We start from the raw sequence: 23031 nt of genomic DNA on the forward strand, positions 1-23031 counted from the left end.
AAAAGCCACCTGACTTCATGAGGGGTTGGGAAAACATCTAGACACAACCGTAACATCTAAAATACAAGATTTTTATATGGTAAATGTGGTAATTCTATGACCATTGTTTCTTCATCGCCTGCTACCCCCACCAAAACAAGTGCTCAATAAATACTTTCTGAAAATTAATTAAATAAATAAATGTAAGTAACAGGGGAGGGAGATTTTTTGCAGTGCTGGATATGGAATCTAGGGCCTCATAAATGCTAGGTAAGCACTTTACAACTGAGATGTATACCTCCAGTTCTCCTCTGATTCTTTTGATCTCTCCAAATTGAATCATATGAGGAGCTGGCTCACTCTATAGGTCTGAAACTATTTCATAAGATTTCAGACTTCTGAGTCTTGTTTTCAGTGGATATTAAGGTAGTTATAGTCTTTGATTTTTCTTCCTGTTTGCTCATATAGCTGTTGTTCTAGAAGAACATCCTTCTTCCTTGGAGGAGCCTGTAGGATAAAAAGGGATAAAGTAGGGATACCTGCTATCATCTTACAGTTCACTAACGGAAGAGCAATTCTGAAATTGGGTTGGAGTGGGCTTTGAGAAAATAAGACATTAACAGGTCACATCCTGTTATCATCTTTGATGCAGTAGAAGTGGGAGCTCCCTTGATAACTACAAACAGGAGGCTTCTGGGGATCCACCAGTACTGGAAGTGGAAGTAATAACAGTTTGGGCCAACCTCAATCTTTTATAAATAGTCCTCATGCCCCCAAAGTCATCATCATGAGAATTCTTATGGCCTCTGTGGAGGGGGGAAACTGTCTTAACATTTTATTTTATAATTATGTTAAGTTATTAATTATTATTTTAACTGTCTTATAATTAGAAGAATGTTTTTTTTAAGAGGTAGAGGCCATTGGATGTAAAGGTAGTTTTAACTTTGTCTTCCTACACTGCATCTATTGTTTTCTTCAGGAAGTTCCTAATGCTTCATCATGTTTCTCCATAGCATGAGGCATCTCTAGTATCTCTTAGAAAAATAAGATTTGGGAACTTGCAAACTTGGTGGGTAAAACTAACACACCATATGTTAGGGTGCCATCTATTTAGAGCTGTGAGCTAAGTCATGGTAAACATACTTTCCAATACATTCCATCTTTTGCCTTCTCCTGAAAGACAAGGGCCAAGTTTCTTTTTCTTTTTCTTTTCTTTTTTTTTCTTTCTTTCTTTCTTTCTTTCTTTCTTTCTTTCTTTTTTTTTTTTTTTAATCTTTTTTGTTTTTATCGGTACCAGAGATCAAACTCACAACTGCCTGCTTGCAAGGCAGGTACTTATGCCGCTGAGCTAAATTCCCAGCCCCTCAAAGTTTCAATCTTGAGACAAATTTGCTGTAAGCCAGACTAAGCCTACAGTGCATACTCACTCACTCCCACAAATTCTGTTTTCCTAGTGTGTTATTTTTAACACTTATCTGATTTTTTTTTTTTTTTGTGGTGCTAAGGATCCAACTCAGCCAACTCAGGGCCTCAGCATGCTAGACAAGTACCACTGAGCCACATCCCAAACCCAGTTTATTTGGTTTCTTCAGTCTTCTTTTGGCTTTAGGCACGTTGACAGAGACAAAGTATGTGCCTTTTTGCTACTGAATTCTATTCCTCTATCAAATATGGTTAAAACACTTCATTGGACTGTCTCAGAAAAATGCTTTCAAAGGGAAGACTTTCAGTTTTCTATACAATATGGTTAAAAATGTGAATTTGGAGTCAGCTCTACCTGAAACAGAATTCCAGATCTATGTCTCCAGTGTCTGGACTCAGTTACTTTATCTTTCCAAATTTTAATTTTCTAGTATGTAAAGGAGACATTAATTATAGTACCTACTGTTTAGGCTGATTGTTAGGAATGAATGATTTATTATATTGAAAGCATAGCCTATACATGATAAATGCTTAACAAATGACAGTCATTGTTGACTGTCTATATCAAAGTCTATAACAGAAGATCTGCTTTTAAACAGAATCTCAGAATATTTTCCAACAAATACAACTATATAGTTTGGATACTGCTTGTGGGCTATGATAGGAATTGTAGTAGTAAAATCCCTGCACCTAGCTCATCACATTCCTGGCCCCTCCCCTGAATACCCAACTTCCGGTTTAACTGGAAATTGGGAATTAGGTTAGGACACTGTGACATCCTTTAACATGGCCAGGGTTGGAATCGGTGGAAAGAGGTTGAGGCCTCTCCAATTTGGTTGGTGTCAACCAAATTGTCTCTGACCTGCCCAGTGACTCCTCCTGTCCAGAGGTTATTTTGGGGACTGTGTATTCGCAGCACTGCAGAGGTGGTGTCTTGGCCTAGTGCCTGAGACTCTGCTGGTTTCCTAGCCCCACCTGCAAGCTTCCAGTGCTGTTCTGGCTCAACCAGAAGTTCAAGTGTGAAGTGGCCTGCTCCTGTGTGTTGGCCTGGGAGCAAGCATGGGTGGGGTTCAGTGCGAAACAGTTGTACATTACCTGAAGAGGCCCTGGAAAGGGGTGTGTGTGTGTGTGTGTGTGTGTGTGTGTGTGTGTGTGATTATACTTCATACCATTTGTCTTTTTACCTAGTCTGAGCTTTCAATGAGTTCAATTCCATTAAAAGAGTAAGGGCAGTACAGATAAATTATAGAATGAAGAGATCAGGGAAAGAGGCAGAACTTGAGATTCATCAGCTTTCCATATTCTTTTTCCTGCCAGTATCTTTATTCTTTTACTCTGTCTGGAGTGTTCCCCCATGTCTGGCCATTACAGGAAGAAAAGCTGAGATGAAAAGGCTTAGGAACTGTAGACTTTTACTGTCTTTGTTCTTCACCCTTTCTACTTATTCTTTCTCTTCTTCCTTACTCCTTTTTCCCTCTTCGTCTTCTTTATGTTTTTATTTGTTTGTTTTGTACCGGTACTTGAACTTAGGACCTCGCACTTGGCAGGCAGGCACCTTGCAGATAAGCTGTATCTGGCCACCTTCCGCCTGCTTCCTGACCCCCCTATCCATCCCCTGCCTGCCTCTTACGCTAGTTTTTCTTTTTCTTTTTTTTGCTGTTTTTTTAAGAGCATAGAAAATGTGGATTTTAAATTAGTACTCAAAACAGAAAAAAGAACTTTTGAATGAAATAAAATATGCAGGGCTGGTAAAGTACAGATCATGGAGAAGAGAAGGATGAGGAAGGATCAGTCCCTCAATTCCAAGTTTATAGGAAATTGTCTTAAGTTAACACAGAATAGGCAAAGCCTCTCCTCCTTTGGAGAGAAGAACTTGCTGAGAATTTTTCTTTTCTTTCTTTTTTTTTTTTTTTTTTTTTTTGAGACAGGGTCTTGCCATGTAGTCCAAACTGGCCTTGAACTCATGGTGATCCTCCTCCTTCAGCCTCTGGAATGCTGGGAGTACAGCCATGGCCATCATGTCCAGCTGGACTTGCTGAAATTTGATAAAAATGGCAAAGAAAATCTTAGGGAAGTAAAGCCCCAAAACAATTAGTGATGATATTTAAAAAATGCAGTGTTGAGAGTCAGTCCAGTCGTATGTCTGCAGGTGACCCATCCAGATAGATCAAAATGGTTAAAATTGCCTCTTGAGGTTCATGATAATTACTGACATTTTCATGATATTGATTATTTTAAATTTGAAATGTTTTTGTAAATAACTGTGAAGTACTATATATAAGAAATTTATAAGGCTGGTATATATTTATAGGCCTTATTTTTACTTAGCATTAATTTAGTTCACATTTATTTATTTAATTTTTAGCACATTTGGAACATCCACTATCTGTGGGAAAGTCTTAACAAAATAAATAGATTATTATTAGTGTGGTGTGATGATGTAGGCCTATAATTCTGGCACAGTGTGAGGCTGAGGCAGGAAGATTACAAGTTGAAGTCTAACCCAGCAAATTAGTGAAACTCTACCCTGTCTCAAAATAAAAAAAAGGGGGGGGGGAGTGCTGAGGAATATAGCTCGGTAAAAAAAAAAAAAAAAAAACCCTAGATTCAGTCACTAGTATGGACAAAATGTTTCTTATGCATATGGAAGCTGTAAATTAGGAAGACGGCTCCACAAATATGAAAAAGCCAACTAATTTAAATCTGTATTTAAGAAAAGTTTATGTTTTCCTTTAACAGAATATTGTTTAACGATTCATGTAATAAGATTTCTGAACACTACCACAATGGTGAAAAACTGCTTTCCAAAGCTTTCCAGGTGTTTGTATCTCCAGCAGAGGGTCAGTGCCTTATGGCCATGAAGTGGACAGTTGCTGTGTGGCCCCACAGTGTCATGCACATAGATGTGCCAACGTTTCCATGACAAACTAAAGAAGAGTAAACAGTGGTGATAGGGAAATTCATTTTCTTCTTATTTAGTATCCTTATTGCCTTGGTAGTAATCTACCTAAGAAATCTATTTGGATTTTTCTCCTGAGACTAAGCACCAAGAACAATGTAATTAATAAACATTTTTTTGCCTCCATTGGATGAATGGTTTTTATTGTTAGGCTCTTACATTTCCTGGGTGCTTGGGACTCTTCACCAGTGATATTATTTCAGCTGTCACAGCAATACTGGGGGATCCTGACTGTTTTGTACAATGTGTCTTGTACATTCCCTGGGCTCAATACATCATAAACAATAGCTGCAACAGCTGCAAGAGGAATCCAAGGATCAATTTGTTGGAATAAAGCAAAACAGGGATTTGCCATATGGGAGATCTTATTTAAAATGAGTTTATTAGATGTAGGATTCTTTTTCCTGTTGCCTAAGGGCTTTCTAGAGGGAATCTAAAATCTTTTCACAATGCTTTCATATTGCCAGATGTGGAAACAGTGAAATAGAACTTATCCTCTGCATGCATGTGTGTGCATGTACGCATGTGTAAAAGTGGATTATTCTGGCTTATATACCAAAATTCAGTGTATCTCACACTTATTTTCTTATGTAAGAATTTTCTCACACACATCCAAATTTGCAGCAAGACTGTTCCACACCCATATTTAAATACATTTGTGTTTGCCAATACACAAAAACAATAGTAGGAACATAATACTAAAACGTGGCTGTTTAACAAAGGACTTTGTTAGTCTTGTACTTTGGTAGTAGCGTTCAATGGAGTGCCCCATGGAAACTTAAAAATTCGTAATGATTATTGACACCATTAATCAGAATTTACCTTGTGAGCAGCTCAGGGATCTGTTGTATTAAGCTGTCATGTAGTTGCAATCATACCTTTTAACTGCTATCAGAGGTAACTGTCAGCAACACCATATCTTCTCTCCAGTCTATTACAGCTTCAGTTCCCCAGGGTTCCATCCGAGTCCAGGGCGATTTTTATGGTACACTAATGACCTGCTGATTGTCTGCACAAAAGCAAAATCATACATTGTTCAGGCAACACAGTGATTCCACACAAAAGCAAAGGACTGTCTGGTGTCAAAATAATACCATACTCTAACTTTGATAAAGGTTTTTTAACTGACTACAAGGTACTGTTTGGTGCTAAAGTGTGTGACAGATATCATGTTTATTTAAATACATAATAAGTTAGCAGGTAAATTTCAAAAGATTGTGTGTGTGTGTGTGAGAAAAGATGCTGTTTAGATAGCTGTTTCTACTAAGATTTTGGTTCTAATTTTGAAAAGTATCAGAATCAGCCAAATGTTTTTTTTTTTTTTTTTCAGGATATGGATTCATGTTGGTAACTGTTATTATACATTTTGAATAATGTCACCAAGTGTTTTCCTAACAGATGGAACATGTGTGGTGAGCACCATACTGACCTACCTATATGTTGTAGTAAGAGTTTACAAAGGAAAAGATTTAATACAGGACACATAATTTATTGTACTTTTTGTAATATTCACCCAAAGTGTCAAATGCAGAATAATGCAGGAAATCTGGCCACACACTAGAGACTCAAGGAGTCTAGATGAGTGCCTAGTTCCCATGGTAATGTCCTGTAGGAGTCTAGTTAAAGACCTAGAGTCCACGACAATGTCTCTTGCAAGTCTGTATTAAGGATCTGCACTGGGAAATCCCAAAGCTCAGTGGTGCAAGCTACAAAGTCTGCATCAGCAGGATGAAAAATCTGTGCCAGCAGGCTGATGGATCTGCACTGGAGCCAGGAAGTGACACTCAAAGTAAGAACCGGAGCTCCCTTGAAGAGAATCACAGCCATCCTCAGCAACAACGAGGGTCTGAGCGTTTCTGACCATGAGAACAGCTGAGTTCCAATCAGGGAAGCTAGAACAGCAAAGTTCTCTAAGAGAATCACCAGCACACCATCTTTCCCTTCAGTCCTCCTTTTATGCTGTTGGCAGCAATCCTCAGCTAGGCCTTCCACACCCAGAACCACACTGATTCAGTTCAGCTGGGTGTAACAAGTTGACCATTAGTAATCCACCACGCTGTTCATCTACTGATATATTGCTATGGTCCGCCTTAGTCACTAGGTGTGGAGCTGCGGGGGTTAAGTGAAGCTATGTCTGCCATGCATCTCTTCCTTCTGAATCTGAGACACAGGACACAACCTGCACTAGTGGTCAGAAGCTCTATAAAATCCTACCCTGCCCCTTTCACTGCCCCTACACTCTATTGGCTGTGTGATGATCTGGGATGTGTGTGTGTGTATGTGTGTGTGTGTGTGTTTGTGGTGGGGGTTGATTTTCCAATGGAGTCTTGTCACTGGGTCATCTATAAAAGAAGAATTGCTGGGTGAGACCTGCACCCAGATTCCAAGACTTGTCTTATTTTTAAACTTTGCTCACTCATTCATTTAATTTAAGCTTGTTGTTATATAATGATAATGAACTCTCAGTTTTTGAGCCCCTTATAGGAGCCAGTGATTAGTTATCTGGTATTTACCCAACGGTCAACAGATCATCAAGGATTCCTTATCAGTTATAACCTGAAAGAATCTCAAGGAAATGGGTATGATAGCATGTTGGCAAAATGAAGCCCTCCACCATTAGACTGTGAGCTTGTTTAGGAGAAGAACTGAGTCTTATCCCTGGAATTACCCATAGTTCTGATTGTAGGAATCACCTAGAATATGATTTCTATAAAATTTAAAATTTCTATAAAATATAAATTCTATAAAATTTAATGAATTTGTTGAAATATCTTAGAAAAGAATCTTTCATTATAAAAAAATTACAGGTTTTAGGAGTAAGGGCTTTAGTGTCAGTTATGGCTCTAGTCTATATTGGAAGTTTGACTTAGGAACCATGCTAGTCCCACATCATCAAATTTATCCATATATTTCCAAAAAAATGTTTATTACCTATAATATGTAAAGGCGTGTGTTAGAAGCCATGGATTCAAAGGTGAACAAGATTAATAAAACAGAATTTTTTTCCTCAATTAGCTCACAGTAGAATAACCCTGGGGGACCTCAGTTCTGTTAGAGAGGATTCCAATAAAATATTTGAAGTCTTGTGACAGAGGAGGACTACTGTTACCTAGATTGCCTAAGGGAAGGACTAGGAGGTATGGGGGAAGAATGCTTTCACACAGAAGGGACTGCTATTCAGTGGTCTGAAGTGAGAAAAGCATGGTGCATTCCAGGGACTTAAATATATTCGGAGTCACTGAATTGTCACCTGCAATGAGAGAAGCTTAGGATGAGGTTGGGAGGGAGCAGGGCCAGAATCTGATGGGCCTTGTGGGAAGCCTAAGGAGTTTAGACTCCATCTAAGATGAAAGGGGATTTAAGCAGAGCAGCACCTGATGAAGTCTGCATTTCAGAGATGCCTTGAGTCACACATTGGATGAAGGACTGATTACAGAGGGTCTGTTAGGAAGACTTTAACAGAGATCCAGGTGGAAGACACCCGTAGTCTGACAGTGAGGCGTCAAGGAAAATATACAAGTTAAAGTCTAGCATGATGTAGTCCCAGCACTCTGGAGGCTGAAGCAGAAAGATTACTTGAGCCTAGAACGACAAGCCTGGGCAGCATAGTGAGGCTCTTTTTGTATATGTATAAATTTTTCCTTGCATATGATTAAGAACTAAATATGATTTGGCTCACTATCTTGAGATGTGTGTGACTGCTAGCATGTAACCAGTTACAAGCAGGCTATGCATTTATTTCAGTAACATGGAATAGCTTTGTATAGTTGATGTGGAACTTAAATGGAATACAGTTCATGTGGTGCTGGGCTACACACAGCATACTTGGATGTACCAGTACCTTCCTGTTGCCATTAGTGGTACTTCCCCATCCCTTCTTGTCCTTGATGTGTGACTTAATTCTTTTAAATGCTATTTTGTTGCTAGTGGTCCTTTTTTATCCCTGACCACAGGAATGGGAAACCTTTTGTTTTACTTCTCTCCTCTTGCCTCTGCAGTTCTCCCAGAATGCTCTGCGTCATCACACGATTACCTCTGCAAAAGCCAACTCTGTCGAGCACTTTATTCTGGTTTGGGTGATGTTATAACCAATGAAAACCAAGCTTGTGAAAAGTCTTTGCTTCCTTCCCTTTTGGGGCTTTCTGGTAACTGCATTCTCTTCCTCATGCCCTCGGAATGCAGCTTTGGTGTTATCTTTGGCTCTTCTCAGGGCTACTTCTTAAGCACTGCGTAGAAAGAACTTTGTATTTTTTTTAATAAAATAGGACTTATTTTTATCCTGAGAATATTCCAAAATCCTGTCATATTTTCCTCTCTGACATCTCTAAGACTCATCTTTTCCCATTGGTCTCTACTAGCTATAATCCTTTCCCATATTCTGGCCCACTTTATTTCCTATTTTTTGTAAATACCTCCACTGTGGTCTCTGCTCTTGAATTCTGCTTCTGTTAAAGCAATCTCCTTTGGCCTTCGTTACAACGTCTTTTTAAAATGTTGTCCCTGTGTTCTCTCCTCTTCATTAAAACTGGACTGTAGGGGCCTTCACTGTTCATTGCCTGGTTATTTTTTTTCCCTGCAGATTTCCCATGTTTCTTCTTAATTTCTTATTACCCAATCTCCTTCTATACATTCTTTTTATTTCTTTCATTCACTTTTGTTTTTTAGCCAGTTTTAAAGCTATCTTCTCTCTAGCCAAGAACATTTTCTTTCCTTTATAGGTGCCAAACCAGCCTTGAACAAGCTGTACCCTGAAACCTCTTCTCTCGTAGCTCTCGCGTTTACTAGTATCTCCCTCTCTTGTGATGACAATCTTTTTTTTAACCAATGTATGCTCCTTGATCTCAGTAGATCTGTTATTTATTGGGGAAGATCTTTGTCACTAGTTTACTTCAGTAGTTCAGTCTCTTACCCCGTTGTGATGGTCTTGGTTTGGGACCCATGAGGGCACTCATCTCCCATCTGGTCTCACTGCCTGGCTAGCTTTCCTGCCTGTTTTAGCCTCACATCATCTTCAGGGATGTCTTTCTGATCCAATCCCTTTTTCTTCTTAATAAGATAAAGCAACAAAGCATCTGGCTTTTGCTGTCTGTAGAAGAAAGTTTACCTTCCTGGAGTGGACTTCGAGACTCTCCATACCCTCACCGCCTTGTGTTTCAGACTTCGCTTTAACTTGGTCCAAATCCTAGGTCCTCACATCACAGAGCTGAGTGGGGAGCCATTTTACTGTGTATCAATGTCAAGAGTGGACTATTTCAAGCCAAATCTAGTCTGAAGAATTTTTTGTCATCTCTTAAAAGTCAAAAACTTTCATAGAAAACTCTGTTTTGTCTGGTTTCATCTCATCTCAGAAAATATGATGAAATTGCAGCCCTACCCACTTTACAACAGAAGGGGGGAGCTGAAGGGTGGTGGCCCCTTTAGGTGAAGCGGGCTTTCTCCCCACTTTGCCACCATTTTTGCATTATCCTGATATATCTCAACATTCAGGGAAAATGTCATTTGCCTTTTACCATTGTTTTTTTTTTTTTTTTGCTTTGTTTTATTATGTTAAGAGAAAGTATCCCATATCTCTATGTGTAAATAAAAGATGAACAGAATTTTAAAAAAATTTTTATATTTCAAAATCTAAGTGAGGTCCACTTCATACTTCCATTGTCTTGTTGTCTTAGGCATCTGACTGTAGGTCACTGATGGAGTAGCGGTGAACCAAGCATCTGTTAAATTCCAGCTTCATCATTTGCTATCTGTTGCTATCTTTGTCAATTAGGTATAACAGGAGAATGCACCTCTTTTTTTGAAGACTGTATGAGATAAACTCTCTAGAGAATTTAGTGGATCATAACATGGAAAGTATTTGATAAATCTTAGGTTATATTGTTAAATTACTATTATTTTATTTCTCCAAATCTAATAGTGTCAGCTATATAAGAGACATAGTTTAGGGCAAAGGATCTTTTAGCATCTATAAAACCAGAACCTTTTAGCTATTGGCCTAGTGAAGTTATTTAATCTTATGTGCATTCATTTTGTCATTTGTAAGATCTTAGTAATTAGCAACATATTAAATATGTTATCTGTAGCTTTGGTTTTCTTCTGAGGTAGCAATGTACTAAGACAAACATGTATTGTGTGTAAGTAATGTGTGCCAATAAGAGTATCTAATAAATGGTTGCCATTATTGTCATCAGCTGCCTACCTCTTACCCTGAGGATGTCACCTGACAGTTGTATGGAGCCACGTGGTTCACCTGCATGTGATATATGGGGCCCATATTTCTCTATGGGCTTTTCAAAAGTAATTTATAAATCATAAAACTTAAAATCCACCTTCTTAATGTGTACAGTCTGGTGGTTTTTAATATATTTATGAAGTTATGTAATCATTACCACCATCTAATTCTAGAATGTATCATGTCTTCATCATCTCCAAAAGGAACCCCCTATCTTTCAGCAGTCATCCCCCATCCCACCTTCTTCTTAGCTCTTGGCTTTCTATCTGCTTTCTATCTGTATGGATTTGCTTATGACTGATATTTCAAATAAGTGTATAGTATATGCTGGACATGAACTTCTTTTGTAAGTTTTCTTAGAGAATAAAGCTATATTCTTTCTCAGAAAACATATGGGAGTATCAAGTAGCAAGATAACATGTCGAGACTGTTGATAGGAAGAAAACCAAACCTGAGTTCAAGGAGCCAATTTAAGTAGGCTAAGAACAGAGAGTTCAAAGAGGAGGAGCTGGGGGTATCAGTGGTAGAGCACATAACCTAGCCCTGGGTTCAATCCTACCACCCCACATTGGTTGCTTAGGATTCACCTGAAAGTTAGATAAAAATACAGATTCCAGACTTTTTCAGGCTCAGGACAGTTGTAATACTCTCAGTGGGGGTTCTGCCAGAGATGATTCTGCCAAGCAGCAGGTTTTGAAATTATCAGGTTAACCGAGAGCTGCTTATGTAACATTGCTTTGTGCTATTCTGGTCTTAGTGACCCTGCTCTGTGGTCACTGCTATGTGCTGTTTTGCTGTCAGTGACACTGTGCCCTGCAGTGATGACACTATTCTTACATGTAGCAGTCTGCTCATAATAGGTCTTTTACAACTAATGCTTACTTTTTTTTTTTTTTTTAACTTTTGGGCCACTGCAGCTGGAACCCAGGAGCTCATACCTATACTATATCTACTGTGTCCCCCCTTTTTAAAAAGGGGCCTAGGGAGACCCTTTTTAAAATTTTGAGAGAGCATCTCACTAAATTGCCCAGGCTGACCTTGAACTTATGATTCTCCAGCCTCAGTCTCCTGAGTAGCTGGGGCTACAAGCGTGCACCACCACACTTGGCTGGGGCTTGCTTTTGTTTGTTCATGTCAGCTATCCCCGCATTCCATCTTACACAAAATAGGGGCTCAGCATATGTTGGAAGACCAGTTATATAGGGATCTCGAGTAGAGATAGGATATTGTCAGCCATGAAGTCATTAATGATAACAGACATAAAAGGTCTTTCTTGTCATTCTAAACATACTTTGAGATTTCAAAGCTGGCATTGGTCTCCTGGTCTCCATTTTGTGATCTATAGTCAGCAGATCTTTGATATTTGAGCTCAAATTTTCTAGCCCTCTGTACAGCACTGACAGGCAGAGGAACCAGGACAGTTCCTACAGCTACAAGGTCAGAGTTCCTGAGGAAGCCCACCAACATGCAGATCCCTGTGCCTCATGCCAGTACCAATGAGCCAATCTGTTGTCCAGGAAGGGGAAATTAGTACTCAAACACCACCAAGCACTGTGTTAGAGGTTGAAGAAGGGGATCTTTCTAGCTATAGCTTCTTGTGTGATACTTTTGACAAGAGATGCGTGAAACTACTGATACTCTATCTAGATTAATTACCTTGGAATGTGGTTGTATGTACCATTCTGTCTTACTTTGTTAAAGACTCTGGGAACCAATCATTAACTGCTCAAGAATTGGATAAGGCTTGGGCTACCGTGTTTCTTTTTATGGGCTCCTAAACCAAATTTGTCAGCAAATATTACTTACTCATTCAAGTCATATAATCTCTTCTTTGTTAGGTAAGCTCTGTGCAACACTGTGAGGAAAAAATGACTGTTTTTGTATTTTTTAGGTCTTTCCTCTTCCCCTAATATGTCCCACTTAGCCCACACATTCTACATGCTTCATGCACACAGACAGTACTTAATTGCAATTACTGTATAGCTCTTCCTTCTCCTTTGGCATCTACAAATTAATAAAGGGACAGAGAATCCTTCTGTGTCTTTGTGGGTTCCTGTAGTCTATGACACATTAACTGGAAAACCACAGGCTTCATTTAAAAGTCAATGAATCCATCATCAGACTTTGTTTAAACCATGTATTTACTAAGATCCCCACTTGTGTGGTGGCTTAATTTTATAATCTGTGATTTATCATTTTACAGTTGCTGAGATGGAAGGAAAACGCGCTCCTTCGGAAGAGCATGGGCTTTTCCCATATTGCTTCCCTACTGCTGCTGAGCTGCTTGAACACTAGTCCCTGGATGCCATCAGTGAGAAGACTTTGCAGCTGGGCTTTTTCTGGAGAAGAAGCTGCAGTTTCTCTCTCTATTGGCTCTTCATTCAAGTAATGGCTGTCATCAGGATCAGACAAAAAAGAAACCAGCTGGACACCAGCATGGAGGACTAACCAACAGGGGCACTGAAATGTCAACGGGGTTCTAACCTATCCATAGAAATTCAAGGGGTGGAAAAATGTATTTCACAGCCCTTCTCGGGGAGTATTCCATGTGACACTGGAAGGAATGGGTTGATACATTCCTAAGGTTTAGGAAGTAGGGAGTAATCAGAACGTAGAGGAATAGGAGGCTGTTTTACTTCAGCATTCCTGTTCTTCTGACTGAAATACATAAATTAGGCACTCCAGCTACCTCATCTGTGACTAGAAGACAGGTTAGTACTCCAGTGGGCTTCCTGCTCATTTCTTTTTCTCTAGTAAAGAGCAGACAAGGAGAAAACACCAATTCATTAGCCTCCATGTCCTTCCTGTGCACTCTAGAGCTTGATGGTGCACACAACACCATAGCCTGTCTTGCCCTTCTAGGATGTGAGCTCTGAGGGTGTCTTTGTTTACTAGAGGGTGTGGGTCATTGCTAACATTGCACTTCAAGTGAAATGGAATTTGAACTCTTTGTCTATAGATCAGGTGGTCAGATCCTATATTGAATTAATTAGGTCGATGGAAACACTGAGTAGAACTGGAAACTTCAAAACATAGTTGGCCAAGAGGCAATATTGAAGTTATTTGCAGAGAAAGCTATCATGAGACAAGCTTCAAATAATGAAATGTGGAACTTGTGGTCACTTTTTAATAACTCTACGAACATGGGCTTCTCATGCAATCTCTGCAAAGTCCTGGGGTGCCATGTGAAGTGCTTGGAGTTGGGAGGGCCTCTGGGAAGAAAATGTGAAGTGATTTGGGTCCAGAAATAAGCAGAGATGGGACCTAGAACCCATATTGCTTCTGTTCTGCATAGGAAACTGCCCTGTGAAAAGTTCTGGGTTGGAACACTTGATAACCTGGATTTGAGTCATTCTCCTGACACTAACAAGCTTTGTGACTGGGCAAGACACTTCACCTGCCACTTTGATGTCTCTCAAGATACTCTACATCCCTTTTGGCCTTTAAAATGTCAACATCAGGCTCCAAACAGTAGCAGGCCAGTTTCACACTTGCTTATTCTAAGCTGTGAAGTCAGATGAATCTTCTCTGACTTGAATTTTAGTATTTGTTTTTGTTTGTCTTGTAGGATATAATGAGTCTGCTTTTCACCTTTGGAGTGAAGAAAGTGCTAGCTCTGAGACTCACAGAGGCTTTATTTCCTCTCTCATCATTTCATTTCCTTCTTTTCTCCCTGTCCTTTGCTTCCTCCTATTTTTACCAAGCAAACACTATCTGCCATGAATCAGGTATGTGCTAAGTTTGAGGACACAAAGTAAGCCTAACACTTTCTAGCTTTTTCCTTGTAGGGAATCAGCTATGCCCCAGGGAGGTGTGCTGGTGGGACTCCCAGGGGACTTTCTATAGTCAGGTGCCAGTTCTTCTCAGGCAATTTCATACTGCCCTAAGACACACATCAAATCATCATTCAGGCCCAGGGTCACCATGAAAAGAGCTCATTCCAAATATAAAGAAGAAAGAATTTTTCACTTTTTTGGGATATGTCTAAAGAGGAAAAATTCTCAGTACAGTGAGGGCTACTGATTACCCACCCTTTGCATCTCATCCTTGCTCAAGCAGGAAGATCCTAAGTTTAAAAACAAAACCAGAAAAGTAGTGTTTAACAGACATCTTTTATATACACTGTTCTTCCCATCTTCTCTGTGCCTGGTGACATTTATTTATTTATTTATTTATTTACAAAATCTCACTAAGTAGTCCAGACTGTCCTTAAAGTTACTATGTAGGCAAAACTGGCCTCAAACTCACAGCAATCCTCCTGCCTCAGCCACCTGAGTACTAGGATTATAAGTATGTGTCATCATGCTCAGCTGTGGTGACCTTTTTATTTTTATTTATTTTTAATTAAAAAAAATTTTTTTTTTGGTGCTGGAGAACAAACTCATGACCTCGAGTTTGCCAAGCAGACACAGCTGAATCCCAAGCTGTGGTGACCTTTTTAAAAAAGGAAAGAAAAATCACTTTTTAAAAAAGGAAAGGAAAAACATTTTTCCTTTTCAGATGAAAAGTTATTGCCATGGCCTCCAACTTCATTAAGCAACTTCTTATTTTTGCTTCTTCCATTATTGGCAAGTCTAACAAATACATATACCTGACTGCAGAAAATATATCTTAGAATATAATTCAATGTAATTTCAAATTTAGCATGGCAGACATAATCTAGTTTGAGAATTTGATGCTGAGAAATAATTTCAGGTTTTTTTCAATTTATGGCTTAAATTGTAGAATTAGTTACTTTTGACTCTCAGTGTTACTTTACAGTAGAGTTCAAGGAATAGAGACACCTCCAGGTAATGTCTGTGACTCTCCGTGACTGAAAACTTTACTTTTCTCTGTTACCTTTATTTATGCAAATTAACCTTACTCCTACATGAACTGATTAGTGTCTCACCTCCCTTTCTTCTCATTTTCCCTCTAGTGAATGTATTAAAAATGGTAGAAAGTGTGGAGAGTCTTTAAAGAGAAACAAAGGCACTAGGTAACTCACATACATGGAAAGTGATTCTAAAATAGTTGACAAAATATTTAAATATTTTAATACAGTACCCCTACCATTAAGCAGAAACAATCAGTAAATCTGTACAACTCTAAACATTCTTAACCAAAAGGGCAACATTTTATGAAACATCTTACATTTCCAAATATCTGGATATTGGCCATCGTGCATGCAAAATATACACATGGTAAACTTGTCTTTCCACTTATTCTTTGTATGACCTTGATATTTGTAGCTCTGGTCATTGATTCTAAAGCAATTTATATTTTTTTTCTCCGTTCTACTTAAGATAAAACAAAAAACCTTATTTTTCTAAGCAATTAAAACTTATGCTTCAGCTAAGATGAAAGAATTAGGAGTTCTATCTCCTTGTATATAATTGTATGTTTCATTCATCTTGTTTTAATGATTGACAGAAAACTGATAAACTGAGACATCTCTGAATTAGGGTTGGGTGTACTGTCTTGGTGGCCCTACTGCTAATCTGTTTCACTATTTTGCAGAATTTCTTACTCTGTAATGGAAAGGTTTATTAAATATGAGGGGTGCAAAGCTTTCTTAATACTAATGAACTTATTAGCCAAAGTTTAAATGTTCTTGTTGGTGAATGCCTGTCTCACTTAACAGGATCCAAATTGAATAATGAAGAAAATTAGACTCTGTCGTACCCTCAAGAGAAATTGTGTGTGATTTGTGAATGCTGAGAGAGAAAGGGTCATATTTTAGAAAAAAAAGAGTAGATAATTTGGGTTACTTAAAAAAAGGATAAACTCAGGGAAACTCAATTCCTTTCCAAGAAACATAGTCATTCAAGCAGCAAGACTTCTTACTACTGCCCCAGTAATCTATATATTTGAGCATCTTAGAAAGTCCTAGTTATATGGAAATAGGTACTAGGTTTCTGTGGTTAAAGTTTACTAACCTTATTCCTATATATATGTCTGTGATGGACAGGGAAAAATCAGTAACCTTGAAAAGTGAGCGCTGTTCTCCGGAGAAATTCAATAGGGAGATGGTTAGAGTTTGGGAAATTGCTACAGTTCTTCCCTTCAGCATAGTACACTGTGACTTTTCCCAGGTCAATGTGCATCTTTCTTTCTGGTGCCTGAGTGTTGCACTAATAGTAGATTATCACGATGCCTTTCTCTTGCCAGCACCTGGGAGCCCTGCAGGGACAAGACATCTCTCCTCTGGGCTGAACAGGCTGGGAGAACACAGCAGCCGGACCAACTGCCAGACCTGCTCAGAGTCAGAAACAGTGTCTGTGGAGGAGCAAAATAAGGTGGCAGAAGGATATGAGGGAGAAAGGAATGGGAATTTTTTCCTGTGGTAAACTGGAAGCAGGAAAACGTGCACTGTGAAAGGATGAGGGGAGGCAGGATTCTAAAGCGAAGAAAACAGTGGAAAGAATGATTACCTCCAATGTTTGTTAAAACTAATTCTGACATTGCGGGGGAGAAAAGATGTTAAGGAAAAAGGGACTCAAAGTCTGTGAAGTTTGCAAAACAAAACAAAACAGAAACTTAAAAGCTAAGGTTATACTCTTCTGTGAAGAGTCTGAGCAAGAACAGTAAGTTTGTGACACCACGGTTTATACTTTAAGGTTAACTTTCAGTTCCTATGTGAAAGTGTTTATACATATAGAATCATAAGACATACGTGTCGCTTGGGCCAAGCTTCATACCTAAAGGAGACAAAGAAGGGTCACCACATCTCAGGTTAACAACAATCAGTTGTTGATATTTCATCTGATTAAATAAAAAAGATACCTAGTGTATTTGATTGCTTCCATGGGAAGACTTGAGAATTGTAAGCCTAAATTTGATAATTGATTTTGAAAATTAAGAAAATAAATGGAAGCAGATTTAGCTATATGTCAACCATTTAAAATCGTAACTCAAACCTTTGGAAACAAGGCTTCAGTAGCTTGCTGAGGGTCATCTCATGTGATTTTTTTCATGTCCCGTGTGATGATATCTTTGACCTCTGCAATACAAAAGATGTAAGAACTCATGAGGTGGGAAGGCAAGGGAATAAGATGGCAGAAGAGGGGGAAACGCTACAAATTGAGAAGACTGCACAATTTTTGAGAAAATGAAATGAATTACAGGGCTTGGAGGGTAACAGTATAATAAGGAGTGTGAGATAATAAGATATTTAAAAAGAGGAAATTACTTTGAGAAAGTGAGGATGAATGATGAATTACATGGGAGATGATTAAAGAATTTGGGAAGGCAGAAAGGGGAGGAAGTATTTGGGGTGGGAAACAAAATGTGACTAGTGGCTGTAAAAGGGCAAACTTGAACTCTGGCTGGCATATCCCCCAACCTTAGGAGAGTGCACACAACTTAGGAATCAAGGAAAAAAATGAAAAGAATTCATGGTTAACATGAAATCATAAGGACAACAGAAGCAGCAGTAAGTGTCATTAGTCTTCAGAAATGAAAGCATTTCTAGAGAAATAGTCTATGTTCTCCATTCACTTATGAGTAGGAAAGTCTTCATCTACCTTTACAAAAGGTTGATTTATAAAATGAATGCTATTAAAGGAAGAAAAGCTAAGCATTATCGAGGAGGTTGAAGAAAAGACTGCGTCTAGAACAACTGAGATGGGGGTATCTGAGCAAAATTGTTCAGAGCTTTTTATATAAAATTTTGAAGTTTAGCATTTTAGGAAAGCACTGGAGATAATTTATCCAAACAGAATGTGGATAGTGATGATTGAAGAGGTTTTTGCCACTGTAAATATTTTAGAATATATTATTCCACAACATTTTTCTCCCACAAAAATATGAGTGAGATTAAGTAGAAAGCTTCTGGATTTCACATTAAGCACTTGGAGGAGAGGATTTATAGAAATGTAAACTTACTCCTAGTAACAGAAATAACATTAAATTTTCAAAAAATGTTAACATTTGGAGCAGATCTAAATGCATGTAAATATTCTTTTTCCCCTGCTTGTGTTGGTAGGGGATTCTTTCCACCAGGCAGTTCCAGACCCCCTTTGGCGGGAAGCTGATAAAGTAATTTAGCTGGAAAGGCTTAATGAGATAATGATGCTAAGGCTAGTTAACACCTAATAAGAACATAACCACGAGGGATGATATTGTTGCTTATTAATTATAATGATGATGTGGAGGAAAGAGACAAGGTGGTACTCATTTAGCAGTGTACTCAGGAGTATGGCTTTTTCCCAAAGGAGAAGTTGCAGTCAGTTAAGTTAGAAGTAAGCTAACACTTAGCAGAGCCAGGAATTTATGGCCACTGAGTTATTCTAGAGACCAGAGAACTGGAGGCAATGGTGGAGTTGACATAAAACCTTCCTGATGGCAGCCAAGGTTGGAGTAGCGATTGTGGTGCTGGACTCTGTGCATTCCAGGTCAGGTTTTGGGGGCAGTCTGCTTGATGAAGATTCCACAGTGGTCACGTAGGTGCAGATAGGCAGGTCCCCAGAATGGGCTGGGTAGACTTCCAGTTCTTTGACTTTCCCTGAGATGGGTGAGTCAGACTCACAACTCTTCCTTCAGCATCAGCTCCCCACCCTGGTGAGAAAGCCCCCAAAAATCCTCTGGCTCTGCTTGCAGAGGCATAGCTCTAGCCATTATGTGATGTGTAGGGTGAAGGGGTTTTGGTGTTAGTCACAGGTCCCACTTCACTACCGTTCACCTAGGAGGGTGCATTGTTGTAGCTGCTCATTACAGATACACTCATATCCCTTCGTCAGGTGGGCTAGTGTAGAGTGAGTGGGAAAGACATGAAGGTTTTGCAAATCTTATGATTCCTCAAGGAAGCCTGGAATCTTGAAACACCGAAACCAGCCTGGGGCCCAATAAGGGGCACCTTATTCCCTGGTTTTTGCAGCCTAGCTGCTGATTCCTTCTTTCTAGGTTTTTTTTTTTTCCTATGTTACTTGTGCAATGATAGGTTTTCTTTTCCTTTGCTATTTGGTGGGAGGATATTTTGGGATAGGTTTTAGCTATGTCACACAGGCTGGCCAGGACCTCCAGTCCCCCTGCCTCAGTCTCCTACACTGAAAGTGCAGGCATGTGCCACCATGCCAGCTTTTACCACACCTTCCAGCGCTACTAATTTCATTAACTGGCTGAGAGTCATCTCATGTGATATTTTTCGTGTCCTGTGTGATGGTATCTTTGACCTCTGTAATACAAAAGATATAATATTCACATCATGAACTTTTTAAAGCATGTATGTTTTATTTTTACTAAATATATGGGTTAAAAGAGGCAAAAACTAGAAAGGGCCAGACTTGAGGACAAAAGATAAAGCTGCAGTTTGGACCTTTAGACCTGTTATTTTTGGGCAATTCTTTTGCTCTTCTGAGCCTCTTTTTCTCCATTTATAAAATGAGGGGTGATTGAGGACAGTTCTGTATGGTTTTAAAGCTATATTCAGCTTTAAAATTATATATCTCCATATGTTTTTAAGGTATCTATGTCTATCTTTTATATAAAAAGTTGATAATCTTGTGGTAACAAATATTGGTTAAATTCATGATTTGGAATGGACGTTAAAGTCAGTGTTACCAAAGAATCAATGGCAGAACTATTTTTTAATAACTACATGGCAGCCATACACCAGCCTTAAAGGTAAATGTTTTACAGAGGAGGAAATGAGGCTTTCTAAAGATTAAAAAAATTGCTCAAGTCTGCCATGGAAGTGTGCATCTGTAATCCTGGCTACTGCGGAGGCTGAGATAGGATGATAAGAAGTTCAAGGCCAGCCTGGGAAAATTATTGAGATTCTTCCTCAAAATATAATTGTAAAAAGGGTTGCAGCTCTAGCTTAATGGTAGAATATTTGCCTATCATACACAAGGCTCTGGGTTCCATCCCTAGTACTACAAAAATAAAATTAATCATTCAAGACCATATAGTTGATAAAAAGTGAACTCAGCATTCAAACCATAGTCTCCCTGAAACTGAGGTTTTTGACTTTAATCACTACTGTGCATATCTCTCATGTTTAGAACTCAGTGCATATTTCCTATAACTTATGGCATGAGTCATATTGATTTTCTAGGGTAGGAGGAAGGAGCAAGGGAAAAAGTAATTTGAAGAATCTCCAACTTGATTCTGGCACACACATCTCTCTGCTTCTATATTTTTCTACCCACCCATGCTCTTTGACCCATCTCTTGGCCACAGTCATGCCTTGAGGTGGTGGTGGTGGCACTGGGGACTGAACCCAGGACCTTTATACTGAGCTACATAACCTCAGCCCTTTTAAATTTTGAGATAGGATATTGCTAAATCACTTAAGTTTTCCAAGCTTGGCTTAATGTTGTTAGAATACGGGGATTATAGGACTAGACGACCATCACATTCAGCTTAGACTCATATTTGACTCTTCTGATTATTTGACTCATGATTACAAAGGAAGCACCTTGCTTGTGATTGAGCTTGGTGACACATACTTTTAATACTAGCACTCTGAGATGCCAAGGCAAAAGGATTACAAGTTGGAGCCCTGCCCAGGCAACTTAGTGATTTAGGGAGACCCTGTCCCCAAATGAAAAATATAAAAAGGACAGGGATGCAACTCAGTGAAAAAGGCTCAATCCTTAGTACTGCCAGAAAAACAATAGAGTACTGTGCGGGTTCACACTTCTGTTTCTTCTTGCATGCTAAAGGAGAGGCACTGAACATGGTTATTCCCTTTGTTTTCTAAACAAGAACCAAAGCAAAGAGAACTGACTAATACAACTTCGCTCACATGCCCAGTGGTCACAGAATTGACATTCCCCACACTTTAAGACTCCAGCTACCACAAAATATTATCTTGTAGCTAACTCAATTAATAAAATATTTTCTATAATGAGAAAAATATACTTTTTTCTGGGAATGTGTCATTTCAGTGATACCAATTTATGTGTATTACCTTTTAAAACCAGCTTCTTTGAAAAATACTAATATAATAGCCACTGGCAAATGTCAAGGAGAGGAATGGGGTTCTTTTTCCCCTCCCTCTATCACCCCCTTGCTCCCCACTCTCTCTTTTTTTTAATGAGAAGTTCTCATTATATAGTTCAGGTTGCCTTCAAACTTGGAATCCCTGCCTCAGCTTCCTGATTACTGGAATCACAGAAGTGTGCCACCATACACTATGGAGTATGGTTTCTTAACCAGGCATTTCTATTAACAAAAAATGACTGCATAGACATTATTTACTGATTCCATAAAAATGCTTCATTGAGCTCCTTAAGAAGATCTGAGGATCTAAAACAGAGGGGCTCCAATTTTAATTGCCTTTGGAAGTAATAAAATTGGTGAGTGAGTTCTTTTTTGAAGGTAAGAACATTAGAATTTTAAATTGTCTTTCAAAGATTTCTTTTAATCTGTCAATAGGCAAGAACCTAGATTTAGTATTAATGCACAGTTCTTCAAAATCTCATACCTTTCGGTTGATTTTCTTTCTATTTTGGTATATTCTCTTTCCTTTTGCTATATAAATTCTAAATTGTCGTTCATTGTGGTTGCATTCAGCTAATTGTGAAAAATTAGAAACATCTAGGCATGAGATTAAGAAAAAATAAAGTACTATGTTTTCTTTTGGAAAAATGAAGTAGCTTTATATATGGAATGGTCTCCAAGAAATAAGTTGAAGCTTAGAAAGCAAATATAAAACCTGTGTATGGTACGCTACTATATATATATATATATATATATATATATATATATATATATGGTGTTTATATGCATTGCCTAACTGTGGAAAGATATTTAAGGAACTGGTAATAGTGATTGTCTCTGGGGAGAAATTGACTGCTGAAAGATTGAAGGAAGACTATATATTCTGCTTTTGCTTTTACATAGAGGATCATGTTCATGTATTATTTATTCATATTTTTTTATAATGAAGTAGAGCTATTTCTCCTGAGATGAAAAAAGTATAAAAGATGTATTATTATGTATAAAGAGAAAGCTATCAAATAGTGTAAATAGTTTATGATCCAATTCTGGTAACGTAGTCATACATACATATACATGCACAGGCCCATCTGTATGCACGCGCACCAAATTGTTAACAGTAGTTGCTTCTAGGCAGAAATAAAGTCTGTGTGTATGTACTTTCATTTTATCCTCTCCACTCTAAAGTGTCTGAATTTTTTAACACAAAATAAGCACTAATTTCCAAATAAATAATTAATAAAACACAAACTTTTGACAAAACTTCCAGATCCACTTTCTGGAGGGGCAGTTTTGTTGTCTGTTATATTTCACAGATTTGCTTCCCTGACCTCTCCTCTGGAGCATCCTGGACTTCTTGTTCCTTTACTTTCTGCATTTCCTATTATGAATAGGGCCCAGCTAAGGTTGTGTCCAACAATTCATAATAATACTACTGCTAGTTCCCTTTTCAACAACCTTTTCTTTTTATTTAGTCCAGAATGGTGCAGCTAAACTCTTCCTCATTCCAACTTTGGAG

General features: G+C 38.5%; 1 long non-coding RNA gene across 1 annotated transcript in view; it reads left to right on the forward strand.

Moving 5' to 3' along the window:
* The window catches only part of LOC134474418 (uncharacterized), a 49810-nt gene extending 28756 nt beyond the window's left edge, over positions 1 to 21054 (forward strand). Inside the window, exon 2 of the long non-coding RNA XR_010045290.1 lies at positions 12793 to 21054. This is a non-coding gene — a long non-coding RNA (uncharacterized LOC134474418). The remainder of the gene's footprint in view (positions 1 to 12792) is intronic.
* Positions 21055 to 23031: the final 1977 nt, after the last annotated feature.

The sequence above is a fragment of the Cavia porcellus genome, unplaced genomic scaffold, assembly GCF_034190915.1.
Source record: "Cavia porcellus strain 051 isolate PalLab524CR breed Dunkin Hartley unplaced genomic scaffold, mCavPor4.1 scaffold_2, whole genome shotgun sequence".
Classification (NCBI taxonomy): Eukaryota; Metazoa; Chordata; class Mammalia; order Rodentia; family Caviidae; genus Cavia; species Cavia porcellus.